The sequence below is a fragment of the Manis javanica genome, chromosome 3 (genome assembly GCF_040802235.1).
Source record: "Manis javanica isolate MJ-LG chromosome 3, MJ_LKY, whole genome shotgun sequence".
Taxonomy (NCBI): domain Eukaryota; kingdom Metazoa; phylum Chordata; class Mammalia; order Pholidota; family Manidae; genus Manis; species Manis javanica.
The window spans coordinates 23,141,158-23,156,675 of record NC_133158.1 but is presented as its reverse complement, the minus strand read 5'-3'; the positions used below and the strand labels follow the sequence as shown (position 1 = coordinate 23,156,675).

Sequence of the window (15,518 nt, the reverse complement as noted above, 5' to 3'; positions counted from 1 at the left end):
AATAAACATGTTCTCCATGGGCAATAGAGGCCTTGTTTTTTTGGTCACTGGAAAACTCTATGTTCATTTATAGCTTAAGGCCTTTGCATTTGGGATTTCTTCAGCCTGGAATGTTTTCCTCCTAACATCTCCTCACTGATTTTAATTCAGTTTCCAGTTCATTTGCCACATCTTCAGTAGTCCTTTCCTGATCACCCTCATTAAAATAGTTTGCCTGCTAAGTCATTAGTTGCTTTATTTTTTCATAGTAGTTATCATGACCTGACTTTATTTATGTTTACATACTAGGAAGTAAGCTCATTGAGGGCAGGAAACTGCCTATTTTCAATAGTATGTATCCATTGTCGAAACAGCATATTCTAAGTACTCAAAAAATGTCTGATGCATAAATAAATGAGAGTAGCTTACATTTCATGTTATGTACCTTACCTCAATAAAGATGGTATCTTTATTTCCCTTTGATGAAAACATGTAATCAAAGTAACAATCATATATATTTTGTTCAATTCATGAAGACCATGAGCATTCAAGCAAAGTAATTGATAATACCTTCATGAACAACCATCCTGATACTCTGAAAAATTATGCCATGTATATGTATATGGAAAACTGCCTGCTTACCATTTGTATGTGTGTGTGTGATTTTTAAAAATACACTTATGCACTAAAACCATAAGCAACAAAAGAAAAAATAGATAATTTGATTTCATAAAATTAGAATTTGAAACTTTCATGTATCAAATAACATTATCAAAAAAGCGCAAAGACAACCTATGGAATGGGAGAAAATAGTTACAAATTATATATCTGATAAGGGTCTAGTTTCCAGAATGTATAAAGAACACTTACAACTCAACAACAAAAAGACAACCCAATTTTAAAATGGGCAAAGGATTTGAGTAGAGATTTCTCAAAGAAGATATACACATGGCTAACATGCACATAAAAAGATGCTCAACATCACTGGTCCTCAGGGAAATGCAAATTGAAACCACAATGACATACCACTCCACACGCAATAGTATAGCAATAATAATAGTCATAAAAACAGACAAAAACAAGGGTGATGGCAAATTGGAAGCCTTATACATTGCTGGTAGGAAGGTAAAATGGTTCAGGCACTGTGGGAAACAGTTTGGCAGGTCCTAAGAAAATTAAACATAGAATTATCATATGACCTCATGATTCTACTCTTAGGCACATATCCAAGAGAATTGAAAAAAAAGGTACTCAAATAAGTACATGCACATGCACATTTTTAGCAGTGTTTTTCACAATAATATAAAGGTAGAAACAGCCCAAATGTCAATTATGGATGAACTTCAAAAGCATTCTGCTAAGTGCAAGAAACCAGAGACCAAAAGTCACATATCAGATGATTCCATTTATATGAAATATCCAAAAGACATAAATTAAGAGGGATAGAGCACAGTTTGGTGGTTGCTGGGAGCTGGTGGAAGGAACGGGTTGGGAGAAACTTCTTAATGGATAAGGCTTTGACTTTGGAGTAACGAAAATGTTTGGACCTAGATAGAGGTGGTAGCTGCACAAAACTGAATATGATAAATGCGACTGAATTGTTTACTTTAAAATAGTTGATTTTATATTATGTGAATTTCACTTCAAATAATTATTTTCTAACATATATAATTCTGATCCCTTTGGAAAGCAATATTTAGTTTACTTGATACAGACATGAAATAAGTCTCCAAAAATAAGTAAAATGTAGGATGTGAACTTTATTATATGTAAAGTTATGTAAACATATATACATATATATGTGCACACACATATTTATAATATATTATTTAAACCCTATACCACCACTCAGTGCCAAATCCATATTAGTCTTTAGAGAATGAGGATGTTCTTTTTTTTAGGCTGAGAGATGATTTCCTGTATTACAAAGAGATCTGCCAATATAATTTCTTATCTCAACCTCCAGTAATGACAGTATTCCCTTTTGGACAATATTCAAAACTCATAATAGGCACATTAGGATATTTGACATGATTTCTTGATCAGTAAGTATTCAAATGAGGCATTTACAATTAATTATTGAATTCTTCTCACTGGGTATTTTTTGGATCATTAAAGAAGCAATCCCATCAGCTGTACCAAGATATCCCATGGAGCCCCACAGGATTTACTGAGATTGGATGTCACTCTGAGATAAAGCCCTGGAGGGCAGATTTAGCTTTGAATTCCTGGGCTTTGGCCACCTCAGCCCTTTGACCCAAATTGTCCATTGCCATGCATGCTTGAGAACAGGTGAAGAGTGTGGACAGCTCAGGCATTTCTGAGCCTGTGGTCTCAGAATTTCACATATTCTACATAAATCCTTCCTCTTATGGGTTGAAGGGCTGAATTGTGTTTTCCCCTCAAATTTATATGTTGAAGTCCTAATCCCCCATACCTCATAATGTGATCTTGTCTGGACATAGATTTTTTTGCAGAGATAATAAAGTTAAAGTGAGAACATTAGGGTGGGCTATAATCCAATATGACTGATGTCCTTATAAAAAAGGGGAAATCTGGACAGAGATAAGCATGAGTGGAAGATGATGTGAAGAGACATAGGTAAAACATGGCCATATACATGTCAAGGAAATAGATGTGGTGCAGATTTTTCCCTGACAGCCCTCAGAAGGAACTGGCTCTGTAGGCACTTTGATTTTTGGACTTGCAGGCTCCAGAACTGTGAGACAATAAATTTATGTTTTCTAAGCCACCCAGTCTGTGGGGCTTTGTTGAAACAGCCCTAGCAGACTAATAAAATCTCAAACCCTTTCCTTGCTTGCCCATTTTCCTTAGGCAGACTGGAAAACAAACAAAAACCCCTAAGCTTAATACTATTGTCTTAGACTTTATTACAGTTGAGGAGACAGAACATCAGTCAATAATAATTGGTTTCTACTAAAAAGACATAAATTTAATGATTCACTTACAAAGAGTCTTTTGGAGGCAGCTTTATGGAAAACTTGTGTTTTCCTGATAAAAAGAACTGATGCTATTGGCCCCTGTTCTGTTTTCTCCTTGCCCTTAACCAGACAGAAGTCAGGGGCTTCAGCAGCCACCTTGCCAGCATGAGGTCAGATACTGGTATACTGAAGAGATTGGAGTGGTAATACATAAGTATTCTGGATGACAATATCATTGAGCAGTTGCATGAACACTTTATTGACTATCTTAGTATCCTTGATGTAGGCAAAAATTAATTCCTAGCATAAAAATCACTCTTACTCTGTGATACATTATATAAACCCCACATGACACTTTAGCCCTGTTGATGCATCTTTGTATTCTGCAGAGTTCTAACCCAATGCACACTATAGGGCTCAAGAGATGTTTGATGAAAGAAAAAAAACCACTGTTAGTTAGCCATTGGTTTCCTCTAGTTAACAGTTCTCCTGATATATCCTCTTAGAATCCTTCTCCAATGAAATAAATGAGTATAAATGTTACTTTATTCTCTCTTTGTACTCAACCATGCTTTCATCACATCCCCATCTTTGTCATTCCTTCAAAAGGTTCTTTAATCTAATAACTACATCTAAATGAATAGATCTATCTATCTACTAAAGCTAGAAGAAAATACCTCAAAATCATGGCAAGAGTTATCCATGTATATGGGAAATACAGGTATATATTTTTTCCTTATGTGTTCTATATTTTCCTTTTTATTTTATTTTTTTTTAGAAAACTTTATTTTCCATCAACCTTATTCCCATTTTCTGTTTAAGAGCCTGTGTAAATACCAGCTTAAGACCACTCGGTGGTCTTTCTTACCCATTCGGTGGCCTGAGCAGTGGGAACTGCAGACCAGTCTCATCAGGGAACTGCTGGATAGGCACCAGGACACCAGCACAACTTCAGACCAGGTTGAGTAAGAGTAAGATCAGGAACTGGAACCATCCATTTACCCTGAAACCCTCCATGGTTATAGCCTTTTTAGCAGCAGCCTGATCTTCCTTTTCAATCTCTTCACAATCTCTTTGTAGGAGCAGAACTCAGGCTTGACCTCCCATGGGTGTTAACCAGAAATGGTGGCACATCAGCACAGAAATGACCAGGCCAGCACCCACACATCAGACCCAATGTGTGCACTCCCTTGTGTGATATGGGATGGCAATGTCCACATATCACAGAGCAGAGTCTGTGCTTCCCAGAGTGACAGGGGGCAGGTTAACGTAGATGACTCTGTGAGAGGCTAAGTAGCCAGCCCTGGGATCACTAACTGCTCTAGGCTATGGCTCCTGGAAAGCTGACTGGATCTTGTTAGGGAAGGTTCTAGGAGGAAAGCAGCCAGCAACAGGAGTGTCTTTAGTGGCGGCAGTAAATTTCAGCACAGCTCATTGGCCAGTATTCTACTGACATCAGCTGGATTTTCAAGGGCAACACTGGCACAAGCTGCTGGCAGAAGCTTCTCCCTGGTTCTCTGCAGATTTATGACATAGATGGTATTGTTTTGCATTTTTTAGATGTACTGCTCCATTTGGAAGACAAGGTTGGTGGCAACTTCCTGGGCTCCTGATGCTAGGAATTTGAAGTCATACTTCTCTCTTACTGCACAACATCCACGCTCCTGAAATTGTGCAAGGTTTCCTTTAAGTTACGATAGAAACCCAGAACTATACCGTATGGAACTCTGTCTGGCTAAGGTTCAAATTTTTTTCCTTTTTTTTTTTACAAGTAGCGTATATTCCTTTTTAAAATTGGAATAAAATAGTTACTGTTACATTAGAACAAACTAAGCAATGTTTAATTCTACGAGTGGGGGACATAATAGCAATTGCTAATTTAAATGTATTATTTTAATTATATCACATATAGATATTTGCTTACATATTCATTTATCATTAAAATGTTTCCCATGTTAAGAGTAAACACTTAGTTAAATATTGCTTATTTCCCCACTCATATTTTGATGTGATTTTTTAAATGAGTATCCAGTTACCATGGTGATACATGACATAGGAATGCATAGATTAAATTGGAAAGGAATCAAACACCAGATAAATTCAGAATCCATGCAACACCTTCATTTGAAACAAGTACTTTTCCTATCCCCACCACTTTGTAAATGGTAAGCAATCCAAACAATCTGTCCTAAAAAAATTGTGATCCTAAAATACACATTTCTGGTGATTGAAATACAACACAGTCACCGCAAAAGGTTATAATGTTATTTTATGCAGATCTCATAATCATGGGCTCTTTGATGAGGGTTAGTTATCACAATTCTCTGGCCAGGATTTGCCTTTTCTGGCAAAAACAAGTGAAAGTTTAATAACTGTACACTGAATTAAGTTCAAATGGATCAGAAATATTTTCTCAAAATTGGAGATACATGTATATATACAAAATTTTCTTGGGAAGAAAAAACCATACAGCTGTAAGTTAAAACAAAACAATGTCATCCTTTTTTATTCTCTCAACAGCAAGCACTTCTTATTACCTTTGTAGATAGTTAAAGGTTTGGGAAAGGTGATGGACTTATGAATTTCCTTAAATATATTGCCAAGAACTGAATTCTATTTTAACTGACTGTAATTATTCTGTTACAATTACACATTTTCCATTTATGAGCTGCTAAAAAATCTTTTGAAATGACTTAAGGCTTAATAGCTGACTAAACTATGGGTCTTTTTCTACTCTCCTAACAAAAGGCTACAGGATACTGTTAAAAGTTCATAATCTCAGGGTCATTTCCCCCTCAAGCAAATAGAGTTTCCAGAGAATAGTGGAGATTCCCCAGTGGTTTGACTGGTTGATCTTCTAGTCATCTTTTAGCCACAAGTCACTGGGGATACTGCAAACATTGTTCAGCACCAAAAAAAAAAAAAAGTAATAATCTTTATAAGAATGTGTATACACAACTAAACCTGTAGGGTCTTAAGAAGCACCAAGTGATTGTGAACATAGGTCTCCTGGGTTAATAGCTGGAAATCAAATGCATTAGGAAGTCCAGCAGGAAGGGGCTGATAAGAAAAATTCTTTGTTCTTTGGATATGGCAATACTTAAGATAAAACTCAAGTACATTTTAGAGTGTTCTCAAGACTAACTTGAGAATAAATCATGGGGTGCATATTGAAAAAAAATGCCAGGAAAGCATTGAAAAAGATTTTATCAATAAACTAAATATTTGGAATTCAAAAATAAATTATTTGCTAGTCCTTTTAAGGACTCTAGTTTTGAAAGAGCAACTGTCAGATTTCTCCTATCACGTGGAGCACCCAATATAATGAATGTGTTTATAAGATGGGAAAAAAATCATATTAAGTGTGACTATTAGCATTACTTGCTATATGGAATAAGCTAGGTGCATGAATAGGTACATTCAAGTTATCTTTTTATTTTAGTCATTTGAATTTATAAAACTAACACATGCTATCCCACATCCCTGATGTAATCACTCTTAACAAACCATTTGTAGACTTTTTGTTTCAGTTATTGTTGATTTAAAAATATACAATTATTTATGTACTGTAAGATTTATTTTTAAAAACAATATTGTACTTCATATGAGTGAATAAATGAAGACCAACCAAATGAGAACAAGCAAAGAATATTATTCAGAACTTATAAAGGAGTCAGTCACCTTCGCTTGAGTTTTGACAGAGACTCAAAAGGCAGGCAGATGAGAAGAAAAGCTTTGCAGTGGAATAAAAGGAAGGCTTCAGGCTTGTCCTGACTGGAGGCTAGGTAGGTTAACTAGCTAGAAGCAGGGCAATCTATGTGATTAGCTGAGGATGCATATCTGGCATCCTCTGGTTGGCCCTAAGTTGGAAGTGGGGACAAAAATTAAGGAAGCTAATACTATGTCAGTTATTAATCATGTCCTGGCTCTTTGGAGCCAGCTGTTACAAGAGTTGTTGTTTGGCTTCTGGGACTGATAACTTGGGATAGAGGTCTGACTTCTTACAAGTGTGATGTAAGTACCAGGTTGGCTATCTATAGCAAGACAATGGGTTGGTTCCTTGGGTTGTTTATTATGGGACAGATTTCTATCTTATATCTATATATCTATATATCTATATATCTATATCTATCTATCTATCTATCTATCTATCTATCTATCTATCTATATATTAGTCTAGCCATTTTTTGTTTATTCTGTCTTTCATAGGCTACTCCATAATTTGATATTTTTACTCGAAGGTAAACCATTACCAGAACTGGAAGTCAATGCCCATACGTTTTCATTTTTTTAATATAATAGCTACATAATATATTATAGCAAAAATAGACCAAAATAGAGTCAACTATTTTGAAGGACATCCAGATGGTTTTCAGTATTTTACTATTTCAAATAATTTTACAATAAATGTCTAAGCATCTAATTTTATGGTATCATTAACAATATTGGTAAAATTCCCAGAATTTGAACTGCTGATTCAAAGGTTGTACTTATTCAAAATTTTAATACATAGAAATGCAAAATTTTAAGTGCTTTTTATACACCCCCCCCTAAAAAGGTCATCCATGTTAAAAGCTGAGAGCCCTTATGCCCTGGCCCTTGATCACTAAACAGCAATAGAGATTACATGATGGATTTTCATTTCAAGGTGGCAAAATAAGCACACCTGCCAAGTCTGAAGCACCCTATTCCTCAAAGTCACACTTATAAATAATAAATGTAACAAGGAAAATTTTAACAATCATTGGCAGATAGAAATTTAAGAGGGAAATTGCAGGCAGAAAGATTGAGGGATATCACTTTTTCACAAGGGCTATTGCTGTTGTGCAGAAAAAAGTAGGAGGAGGTCAGGAGCAATTTCCTGGATCACTGGAGCAACCTGATAGTTCAACCTCTGTGAAAGGCCTCTTGGGACAGTTAGCAAAGATCCATACTTCTGTTTCCAGGATGGAACACTGAATAACTAAGTTTACATCAGAGAGTCAAGGTGGAACCTCATTTTCTGTCAAAGAGGAATGTGGAACATTATAGATAGCTACCTTTTCAGTCAGGGTCTAGTTTTATATCTTATCCATTCTCACTGATAAATGGCAGAAATTAAGACCATAACTGGAACTAGTGAAATGTACAAAGAATAAGAGGTGGTCTTACAGAAAATTTCAACTGCTAAGATGCAGAAACAATTTCTTCTCAACATTTGCAGAAAGTCAATGCCATTAAAGAGGAAGAACAAATAACACCAGGGCAAACTTACACATACAAAAACAACAACAAGACAGGAAGATTTCAAAACTTCATGTTTTTAGAGTGCTATCATATTTTATTCAATAAGACTACATGGATATAAGGAAGAAGCCACTGGATACATAAAAATAAAATTGTTGAAATAGGCTAAAAATGCACAACAGACATGGATGCAGAGTGAACAACAAAGCTGGAAAATAAAGAGAAAAATCATGAAGGAAACATTAAGATACTTAGAGAATACAAAGAGAAGTTCTAAAAAAGTCATCTAAATGAAGTTTCAAAAGAACAGTATATAAAATTGAGAGCAGGCAATATTTAAAAAGATAAAAAAGGAAATTCTATAAGGAAAGAAAACTATGAGATAGAAAGGGTGTACTCAGTGTTGAGCAGGATTTAGAAAACCAAAGGAAAACAAATCAAACAAAAAAAAATAAAATTAAAAAATCCAGAACAATTAGGTCCAAATATATATATTAATATATATATATAATATAAAATAAAATTTAAAAATCCAGAACAATTAGTTCCATATATATATATATATATATATACACACACACACACACACACACACACATATACATATAATGGGCCATATGGTGTTTCTATTTTTTTGTTTTTTGATAAAACTCCATACTGTTTTCCACAGTAGCTAAAGAAAACAAAAATCATTCATTTGAAAAGATACACACACTCTTATGTTTACTGCAGCATTGTTTACAATAGTCAAGATATGGAAGCAATCTAAGGATCTATAAATAAGGTGAATGGATAAAGATGTGGCACGCATGTGCATGTGTGTGTGTGTGTGTGTGTGTGTGTGTATGTGTGTGTGTGTGTGTGTGTGTGTGTGTATTACTCAGCCATAAGAAAAGAATGAAATCTTGCAATTTGCAACACCAAGGATGGACCTAGAGGGTAAGAATGACAGAGAAACACAAATACCATATGATTTCACTTATATGTGGGATCTAAAGCAAAATAAAATAAATAAACAAACAGAACAGAAATAGACTCATAAATGCAGAGAACAGACTGGTGTTACTTCAGGGGAGGGGTGGAGGGTGGACAAATAGGTAAAGGGGATGAAGAGGTACAAACTTACACTTATAAAATAAATTCGTCATAGGGATGAAAGTACAACATAGGGAATATACTCAGTAATATTGTTAACATCTTTATATGACAGATGGTAACTACACTTATACTGGAGATAATTTAGGAATGTATATAGTTGTCAAATCACTATACTGTACACCTGAAACCAATATAATATTGTATATTAACTGTTCTTCAATTTAAAAAGTAAATAAAGGACTTAGCTGCAAAAAACAAACAAAACACAAATATATGTGTATAGATTTGAAATTTCACACTAGGTTTAGAATGAAAATCCTAATAGTTTCCAGAGAAAGTAAATTTTAAGAACTAGGACTACTGATTACATTTATACAATTTGCTTGCTGGGAGGCTGTCACATAACGTGCAGTCCAGGACAGCTTACTTGTAAGTCACCCTAAAGGGGCTCTGGTCTGCATCTGTGTCTCACAGTCTCTCTGCTCTACACCATGTGCTGTCAACTCTCTAGCAACCTCTCATTTTCACTCATTCTTAAGGTTTAGCTGACCTGCTCTTCTGATCTTTGACTCCGTACCCTATTTTCTGTCGTACTGTGTTCCAAGCAGATTTTTTATGCAAAGACTTACTGTTCACTAATATTACTTTTCTGGTTTGGCCTTACAAACTGCCCGTAGCAGGCCCTAGAGCCATGGAACAGTTTAGTCCCTGCCTGCCGCCTCCTGGCAGCCTGCTGTCAAGACATTTGTGCCCTAAAAGCAGAGATCTAAAAATACTCAAAGCTCCTATTTTGGACTTTGATGATGATGGTTTGTAGCTCTTTAAAATTTGTATAATGTCTGAACACATGTGAAAATTATTTGTGTTGTGTCAGAACACATATTTAAAAAAATACAACTTATACACCAACACATTCTCTGTGAATTAATTAAAATATTACAGACAAGGCAAAAATCTATCATTGGCTGCCATCCTCATTCTTGATTCCTTTCCTGTCCTTACAGTTACCAATCATCTCAGTTTGAGATGTATCTTTCTGAACTTTTTTCTCTGTGGATTACCTATATATATGTCTTTAAAGAAATACAGTAATTTTGATATTTTAAAATATGAATATTACTCTATTGTATGTTTTGTCCTCCAGTACTTTTCCATATTAGTGTATACAGATCTTCATCACTCTTGAAAAATATTATAGTTTATCCTTTAGTATGTATGTATCATTATTTATTTTGCAATTACCTTATTCAGGAATGTTTAGGTTATTTCAAAATGTTTGCTTTTACAAACAATTCTACAGTGTACATTAGTGAACACTTATTCTAGAGTAGATGTGTGGTAGCAATGTTGGAAAACAGAATGTACATATTTGACATTTTAATAGATTGTGCTAAATTCCCATACAGGATGACCCTACAGACTGCATAGATTGAATTTCTCATTCTCAGAGGGAGATAAAACTCCTATCCTCAAACTCTCAGAGACATTGGTTATAAACCTTTTAAATGCTTGCCAATTTATTAGGTAAAAAAATGACATCTCATTGTTGTTTTAATCTCCATATGCTGTTTTATCACAGATGGAACCTAAAATCACTACAGTATGCAGTCATATATCTCTAAGCATCCTGGAACCTGAGAGCCATAAATTGTTTCCATATATTTGGAAGTGAATAAAGTTTTCTTATGAAGTTTTCCATCAACAATCTCTCACTTATAAAGGAGGAAGTGTTCTTCCTGAAATGAGTAATATCTTGCATAGTCACGAAGAAAACACTTAAATAACAGAGCCAAATTTAAACACATTAAAGGCAGTTTCAAGTATCTGGTCCATGAGTTCCAAAAATAGTGGGCCATGTTTAGGTTCTGTCCCATAATCAGTTGCAGTGAAGGTCGTATTTTCATTACTAATATTTTATGATTTGTTTTCTATTTGTTTCTTCTCTCTCTTTCCTCTGTTTCTCATTTCTTTCCTTCAAATATATTATTTCAACTTGTTTTAGGATTCCATCTTGATTTATTTATAGTAGTTTTTAGTGTATTACTTTGCCTGGTCTTTCTTAGTGGTTGTCCTGAGTATTACAATATGCTTTATATGAAAGCATATACAATATGTTTTCATCATTTAGCCATTTCCAGTGGAGTATTAAACTTATTTCCTTTTAGGTCCCTTTACTCTTTAATTAAAATACATATATACAAATGTTCCAAGTATTTTCTGTGTGCATTGAGTGACACAACAGATATTATGTATTTACTTTCTTTATCAAATACAATTTTAAGGGACTTATCAGGATCATAGTCTACTCCATGAGCCTTCATTTTTACCATCTCATTCTTCTTCTTTTCTTTATAAAGTTCCATGCCTTCTTCTGTTATCATTTCTTTTCTGTTGGAAGCTTTCTTTACATATCCTTTAAAGGTAGGTTTACTTGCACAAATTTTCTTTAGGCTCCCTTTATCTGAAAGTGTCTTTCTTTTGCATTCATTCCTGACAGTTTTTCCAGATAGAGAATTCACACTTGACAGTTCTTTACTTTCTGTACATGAAAACATGTTATGCTAATTCCTTCTAATGCCCACAGTTTCAGATGAGAAATTGGCTGTCATATGATTTGGTATCTCCTTGGTCACTTTTGAATTGTTTTCATTGTCTTTACTTTCCAGAAGTTTAATTATGATGTGTCTTGGTATAGATTTGTGTTTATCCTATTTGCATGGTGCTTAGCTTTTGAATCTATAGGCCTATGTATACCACCAAATTTAGGAAGTTTGTAGCAATAGTTATTCATATACTTTTTTAGACCCAAGTTCTTTTTCTTCTCTTCTAGTACTTAACAAATATGAGTGTCAGATCTTTTGTTATTGTACCAGTTTCCTAAGGCTGTGTTTGTTCTTTTATTTTTTGGGGATAGGGAGATTGCCTATTTTCTCTCTGTTGTTCACATTGATTTAATCCATTGCTCTGTCCTCAAGCTTTTAGATTTTTCTTTCAACTACACTTTACTGTTGTATCTATGCAGCAAACTTTTTATTTCAGTTAGTGTATTTTTCAGTTCTATAATTCCTATTTGGTTCTTTTTAATCATTTCTGTAATACATACTAACAAATCATACCACTAATATTTTTATTTCACTTGTGTTGGGAATTTTTTATTACTTGTTGAAACTATTTGGGGATGATTGCTTTAGTATTTATGTTGAAACACCAAAATCTGATTGGTCTCAGTATTGGCGGTAGCAGACAGTCTTTTCCCATTTAAACTACACTTTTCCTGGTTCTTAGTATAATAAGTGATTTTTGGTTGTATTTTTGACATTTTTGATACCAAGTTAGGAAGCCCTTGATCTTATTTAAGTCTTTATTTCAGTAGAAAGTCTGGTTAGGTTTAGCATGTAGGTTATAGCCTATTTTTCTGGGCTATATTCCAGTGAGAATTCAATTTTCTGATCTCTTGCAATATTCATCTAGTTCTTCTGGCTCTGTTTGTATTCCCACTGAATTCTTGCTGGAGCCGCCTTGGGAAAGGAAGGTGATTCCATGTGCCATTGGGTAGGGGATGCTGGACTAATGATACGGAGAGTGCTTTTCCTGGCTTACCCCCTAAACACCCAGTGCCAGTGGGTATCCTGTTCTATCGCTGCTGGTGCCTCTGAGGCACTGTAGCTAAAGGAAGTTTATCTTATTTTTTGTTTTTGTTTTGTTACTAGCTTGCTGTGGACAGTTTCAGATTGCAGCTCTGGTGCCCAGTCTAAGATAAATGATGTCTAAAAAGAAAACTCAGGAAATTCTCTGTAGTGTTATTCTGCCAGTCCTGAGGTTCCTTAGAGGGAAGGAATACAGAAATTTGAATCTACATCTTGCCCCCTGAATTACTTTCTACAATTTGCAATACACTCTTATATCTATCATCTCACTTGTTTCTTGAAGGTATAACTCTCTCCACGAGGTAAAATTTAAAAGGAATGAATCTACTGAAAATGTATCTAATATCTAGGGGGCAAAAAGTTAAGAAAAAAGTTTCTCCCATATAACACAACAGCCTACAACTTAATAACTTAAAAAAAAAATCTGATCAACTGATGATTTTTTGTGAGTGAACTGGGTCATTCTGGTTTGGGCCACCTAGGCTGTTTCTGATCTCTCCAAGACCAGCTAATGTGTCTGTGGTCACTCTTTAGGTCTGGAAGATCTACAATGGTCACACCCACATGACGGTATTTGGCTGGTGTGATGGAGATGATAAGTTCAGATATCTTCTTTTAGCAGGCTAGGCTAGATGTTCCCATGGTAGTGGAAGGATTTTAAGCAGAGCAAGAGAAAGCAAGCCCCAAATTAAGGACTTTCCAAGTCTGTTAGCCTTACACTTTCTCTTGCCCCACTGGTCAAAACAAGTAAAGTCAAGTTCAGAGTCAGTATAAGAGATGATTCCTAATGGGTGTGGATACAGGAAAAGAAGAATTAATGGCCACTGACCAATCTACAATGGCCCCAACCACGTTCTGGCTCATATACAATTACAAAGTAGCTCCTATATGCATTACTTTTATAATTTTATAATGTTTATTCTGTCTATTGTGTAGACTAATGGGTATCTGCTAGTGCTTTTGTTCTATGCTTTGTTGAAAAGGTCCATGTCTATCTTAATCTCATTTTCTATGACTATAAATGATGAGCATATTATCTTTGCAGATGGAGAGAATTCATACTTGCAGTCTGTTCTTATATGTGACTCTTAATTATATTGATCATACTTACTGCTTGATGCAAAATCATTATAACTTTCACTATGTGTTTTTTTGAGAGGCAGTTATAATAATGCAAGCCTACATATTTAGATTTACCATAGTAGGATTATTTTGTTATTTTGATTGCTGTCTTGGTATTGCTCTGATTATCTATACTTCTTTCTATTAAAGATACCCTTTTTAATGTTGTTGGTTTTGGAAATCAATGACCAATAACTTCAGTTTTAAATTACCTCTACCTCTTCCCCAGAGTTAAAACTGATAATTTAGCAGCCATTATTACATAAGAATTATTTATTTCCTCTTAGACATATTACTCAGCAATGACTTACAGTCTGTTTCTGAGTTTTGTCTGTGAGTTCTTTCCTCTGCTTATCTTCAAAAACATGTAATTACTCAGATGAGCCAAATATCATCTGCAAACCTGCATATACCATTTGAGCACCTTCTTTTAGATCAATTATTATGTGAAAAGCTGAACTACTTTATCAAAATGTAAAACAAAATTAGACAGTGTTTATTCACAGGTACCATACTACAAACAATTCCCCACCTGTAAGCTATCCCTTCTTTCTATTTTCTTTTTTATTATGTAGATATGTATCTACAAAAATGTCTGCTTTCTAACATTCAGTTTTAGAGTACAGGGAAATAATGTTTGCAGAAGGCACAAGAGAGTTCAATTGCTACAGTCTTACAAAACTCAGTAATTGACAGCTATCCCTTTCTTTTCTATCTGTACATTTATTTTTTCCTATTGGAGAACTTTGGTGAAGAAGGATTTGCACTATTTATCCTTAAAGTAACAATGTGACTTGTCCTCCACCCACTTCCCTCCTATATAGGTTATGCTTCCTTAAGTGTGCAATGAAGCACTCTATCTTATATATTGCACCAATCTGTTAGGCATGCAAGTGAGAGTTACTGGTCTGAAATTCTAAATCTTCCCACAACGCCTTTTTATGGATGGTGTCAAAACAAAGGCAAATTCGAAATAAATAAAACCACCACTCTCATTTATAATGTTAGGGCTTAGGACAAGCAACAGCAGGCACAAATATACCAGTACATTCTAAAACACTCTTTCTTAGTCATTAGTGTTAGTTACACCACCAGGGTCAGACCAGCCACACCTCACTGGCTAATGGGTACAAACATGCAAGAAGCTTCCTCTTATGGCGAATACCTCATCTCTCTGGAATCTTTGTTTATGCCAGTGGTTTTGGCACAAAGGGAGAATTTTCCCTTCTGTGGACATTTGGCAATACCTGGAGACATTTTTGGTTTTCACAAATTGGCCATGGTGGTGCTACTGTCATCTCTTGGAGAGGAGCCAAGGATCCTGCTAAACATCCTATGTTGCACAGGTCAGCCCCTTACAACAGGTTACCTGGCCAAAATGTCAATCCTGCCGAGATTTAGAAACACTGGTTTACACCATCTTTTTTTTGCATATGTTCACTCTTTTGGTTGGTAGTCTCTTTCAAGTGTTGTCAAATGTTCACCATAATCATGACCACTGACA

At 35.0% G+C, this 15,518-nt stretch overlaps 1 pseudogene; it reads right to left on the bottom strand.

The window, feature by feature from the left end:
* Positions 1 to 3,762: 3,762 nt before the first annotated feature.
* LOC108409400 (small ribosomal subunit protein uS2-like) lies at positions 3,763 to 11,800 on the bottom strand (annotated as a pseudogene).
* Between the last annotated feature and the right edge of the window lie 3,718 nt (positions 11,801 to 15,518).